General features: G+C 44.8%; 1 pseudogene; it reads left to right on the top strand.

Annotated features, from left to right (window-relative positions):
• Window positions 1–1,857: 1,857 nt before the first annotated feature.
• Window positions 1,858–2,989, top strand: LOC107545953 (ubiquitin-like protein 7 pseudogene; annotated as a pseudogene).
• The last annotated feature ends 2,097 nt before the right edge of the window (window positions 2,990–5,086 follow it).

A 5,086-nucleotide genomic window follows, 5' to 3' on the forward strand; every position in this document is an offset into this window, starting at 1 on the left:
GAATAGTTCTCCTGTATTTGGGAAGGACAGAAACTCTTATGTTAAAAGAAGCCACAGCTGACCTCGGGATCAGCTGCATTGGATAATGACCCCCCACCCTGGCAACGACCAATCAATCAGTGGAGACCACAACCCTGAAAGGATACACCTGGAAAACTGCTGAATAGTCTATTAAGACCTCCCCTGGGACCTCCCCTAAAATATCCACCCTTAAAACCCTTAGGACAGAGGACTCAGCGCTCTTCCACCTGGGAGCATGCTCTTCCCTTTCCCTTTCCCTTTCCCTTTCCCTTTCCCTTTCCCTTTCCCTTTCCCTTTCCCTTTCCCTTTCCCTTTCCCTTTCCCTTTCCCTTTCCCTTTCCCTTTCCCTTTCCCTTTCCCTTTGTCCCCCCCCCGCCCACGCACATTACCCTTAGCTTCCTCGCTCCCAAGCTCCAAGGGCCCTTCCTCTGCCTCTACAACTTGTTTCATTTCTTCTAGGAATTGCTTCTTCTACCTCTGTGATTTTACAAATAAATGTTCTCTTGCAAAAAAAAAAAAAAAAAAAGCCATTAAAGAATCATTACTCCTTTTACTTAATGACAATGCTCTACTACTTCTTGAGTGCTTCCTGTGTGTCATGCACGGTGCTAAGGACTTTGCATACATTTCTCATTTGATCCTGGCCACAACCCAGAGAAATAGGCCTTATTAAGTTCCATTCGACAGATGTGCAAACCGAGGCTCTGAGAGGTTAGGTAACTTAGCCAAACTAGCTGCTATTAGGTGGACCTTCAAGGCTGTGAGATCCCCAAGCCCAGTCTATATCCATTCAGCTATAACTTTGTACCAAATTTGGCATTTGTTTCATAGATCTTTTAGGTGCTGTCACCAACAAAGTAGTGAGAATGGCCCTGAGAAGAAGCAGTTCTCCCCTAAAAGAGGGGTGAAAATATTTTAGGGAGGAGTGTTGACTGTTACTAGCTTAGCTCTGTGCACCTACCTGGCCTCTTTGCTTTATATTCACCATTTTTGCATAACCTGGAAAGAGCTGCTGACCTGGGAGGTGGTAGGAGTCAATATATAAAAGGAGCTCCAATCAAACCAATTAATTAGTTATTTTTCTTAGAGGACCCTTCCATCTAACCACTGCTTTCAACTTGCTGTTTCCTACCCTAGCTTTGTTCATTTTATCAAGGTTCTTACAAATAATTCCCCCAAGGACAGGTCCCAGAATATCTCTGACCCTGCTCTGGCCCAGGGAAAATAATGTCCTGGAATTGCCCTGTCTCTTTTATTCCTGATTGTTCTTGAGCCAGATCTGTGTGTGTTGGGGGGAGGGAGGTCCAGGTCTGATGACCACCATAGTTGTTACATGTTTATGTAAATACTTCCCTTTTTGAGACATTTCAAGAAACACTTTTCTTGGTAATATGAGGGAGATAGCATGCGCTAATAATAGAATTTCTGATGCTGATCAAGAGTGTTTTCTGGTAAGCTTAATCACATCATGAGTGCTTAATAAATGACAACATGGTTGGTATAGAGGTTTAAAAAAGGGTCATTCATCTCACTGTTTTTCTCATTGGAAGGTCTAAAATAGTATAAGTTATTTTATCCCCTGGTTTTCACTCTTGCTCTTTTCCCTACTCCTGGGAAACCTTAAGTGGGTTTGCTGTAATTACCGTGTTATACATATGATAGATAGAATTTGTTATCATGATTAAATGATTTATGTTTTTTTAAAAAGCAACTGTTATTTGTAGTGACTTTCTGGGTCTCCATTGCCTGGTCTGTAATATGTGAATGATAATGCCTCCTCAGGGAACGATTGTGAGGATTAAATGAGATATGGGAGAAAGAGAGAGTATGAAAGAGAACATGTCTCTCTCAGATTGGCACCTGGCGGTGAAACTGGCTGACCAGCCACTTGCCCCAAAGTCTATTCTTCAGTTGCCGGAGACAGGGCTGGGAGAATACTCACTGGGGAGCTATAGCATTTCATTTCTGAAGCAGCTCATTGCTGGCAAGCTCCAGGAGTCCGTTCCAGACCTTGAGCTGATTGAGCTGATCTACTGTGGCTGGAAGCTAAAAGATGACCAGACCCTTGACTTCTATGGTATTCAACCTGGGTCCACAGTCCATGTTCTGCGCAAGTCTTGGCCAGAGCCTGATCAGAAACCAGGGCCTGTGGACAAAGTGGCTGCCCTGCGGGAGTTCCAGGCGCTACACACGGCCTTGCACAGCAGCTCCTCCTACAGGGAGGTGGTCTTTAAGACGCTCAGCAATAAGGAATCTTTGGATCAGATCATTGCGGCTACCCCAGGCCTCAGCAGCGATCCCATTGCTCCTGGGGTTCTCCAGGACAAGGACCTTTTCTCTGTCTTTGCTGATCCCAACATGCTTGATACCCGCTCACCCAGCCCAGTCAGTGCCACTGTCCTGGCTCTGCGCTCAGTGGCAAGCAGCATGCCACTACCGGGGGCACACTCTTCTCGGAGCACGCCCTCCAGCTCTTCCTGGAGCCACATGCCGGGTGGCTTCCTGTTTGAAGGACTCTCTGATGATGATGACTTTCACCCAAGGGCCAGGTGACGCCCTCTAGCAGCACACCCAGCTCCCGCCCAGCGTCCCTGGGGTACAGTGGAGCTGCTGGACCCCGGCCCATCACCCAGAGCGAGCTGGCCACTGCCCTGGCCCTGGCCAGTACTCCAGAGAGCAGCTCTCACATGCCGACTCCTGGCACACAGGGCCACTCCTCAGGGACCTCACCAGTGTCCTCTGGTGTCCAGTCAGGGACACCCATCATCAATGATCTCTTCAGCCAAGCCTTACAGCATGCCCTGCGGGCCTCTGGGCAGCCCAGCCTTCAGAGTCAGTGGCAGCCCCAGCTACCGCTGCTGTGTGACATGGGCATCCAGGACAATGAGCTGAGCCTGGGGCCCTGCAGGCCACTGAGGGGTACATCCAATTGGCTCTGGAGCTTTTCTTTGCCGGAGCAGCCCCATGAACTCCCCGCTCCTCTTGAACCCCCAACAAACTGCCAAGGTGGCTGCCCATAGGAGACGCTCCAGGAGGTGCCCCGTCTCTCCTCTCCTCAATACACCTGATGGTTGACCTTCAAAAAAAAAATTACCTGTAGTTCCATCTAACTGTTATGATCACCTACACATATTTGTTGTTAATTATTTCCTATGTACATGCAACTATTCCTATAACTGAAAAGAATATCACTGTCACTGGATGGTAGTGGGAACCCATCGAGATGGGGGTCCTTTCTGATCATTCTGTGTATACTCAAAGATTAGCATAAGGCTTAGTACAGACAGGTGCTTCAAAAATCATTGCCAAAAGAGTAAATTAATAAGTGGATTTGCAGAGGACGTAAAACATCGGATTACTTATTTTATTGGTTCACAGGGAGAGGCCAAAGTCCTGACACTTGATAAACATTAGCTGTTCCGTGACTTCCTCTTCTGCCCAGACCTCTAGGAGTGGCACAGGGGGGATGGGATAGTCCTGTGGTGGTGACATGGTTACTATTCTGCTTTGCTTGAAAACAACAGCACTAATTCTTTTTACATCTTCCCTCTTTGTCAGCAGATTATCTGGGACTAGACTGGCCTTAAGTCTCTGAGACTGACTGAATGCTAATAAACGGGTAGCTAATCCTAAAATAAAATTGCAAATCAGGTTTGGAGTTTGATGAGAGACACAGATTTGTTGCTAATTTAGATTACAAATGTCATCAAAAAAGAAACAAAAAAGGTTGGGTAGTTTCTAAATTAAACACTCTGTCTTAGCGTAATTACCATGTTATAGCATCTGTATACTTTGATAGAATTTGAATAACGCTTTATTGCTCAGAATAATATTCTATTCTTGTCTCTAAATAATACTCGAGTACATGCTTTTATACTCCTGGGTTGCAAGAAGGGTGTTGCCCTGAATGCTGGCACACCCTCTGCAGTGAGGCTTGGTTTTGCAGGAACTTTTCAGGGACTGAAAATCCCTTTCTCTGCCCCCGTTCATTCACAGGCAAGAGACCTGAGCTTTGTTATTTTTTTCTAAATCCGAATGGATTGAGTCACGCTCATGTAGTCGCCCTTGAGGACAGACCATGATAGCATGGAGAATATTATTTGAATCTTCTCCCCATAGGAATCTGGCTATGAAAAGGGTAGGCCCCTCAATCATAACATTTTCAAGTTACGAATCCTTTGATGGAGACTTTACAAGCTATCGTTGCAAGTAGAACTGGGAATACTTTTTTTCGTCGAGCAAATACACCTGGTCATTTTGGACATTTCTATTTTGATAGCTTAGCTAGTGGGAGAATGTTCCTGAGCTTAAATAATAGCTTTTCAGCATTTCATGTTTCTGAGTCTAAATTTAAGGAATGATAATCTGTCTCCTTTTATACAACAACAACTATAGAATGCCACAGAATTTTGTCTATAATGACATGTGCTGGTTGTCATAGTCTGGGAGATAGTTCTTCATTAGGACACAGCATGGCCTTTATTTGAAGGCCGTACACACATAACAAACAATGGCTGCGTTTTGTGTATTTTTCTGTTACTTTAATGCACTTAAATTTCAATTTGGGGAGAACAAGACATGAGTTGTATTATTAAACTCTCCTTTATGTTCCTTAATGATGACTTTTTCTTTCTGAGCTTAAAAGCCTGTGTATTCTAAAAATGAATGAACATTATACAGAGACTATGGTCACTATGCTATTTGTCCCTTAATATGTGTTCTCTTCTCTTCCATAGTAACAGAACTTCTGATTTTTGAGACGGGCATATAGATGTCTAGAAAAAAAAGGGCCTAGTTCCTAGTTCCCTTGCAAAGGACTAGGTAGAAGTATTATATGTCAGCTTCTGGAACTATCCTTAAATGATGGTTGGTGTGTACCTCTTGCCCCTTCTTTGTCCCTTCCTCCATCCTGTTGCTACAGTTGTGGATATGCTAACAGGAGCTCTAGCTGACACCTTGGACTATGAAGACAAGGGCAACACAGCACATGAGTGGGCAGAAATGTCATGCCAGCTTCCCTACCTTTGCAGCTTTATGTGAAAGAAGGGTAAACTATCTTGTTTAA

The sequence above is a fragment of the Miniopterus natalensis genome, chromosome 13 (assembly GCF_054644295.1).
Source record: "Miniopterus natalensis isolate mMinNat1 chromosome 13, mMinNat1.hap1, whole genome shotgun sequence".
In the NCBI taxonomy this organism is placed as follows: Eukaryota; Metazoa; Chordata; class Mammalia; order Chiroptera; family Miniopteridae; genus Miniopterus; species Miniopterus natalensis.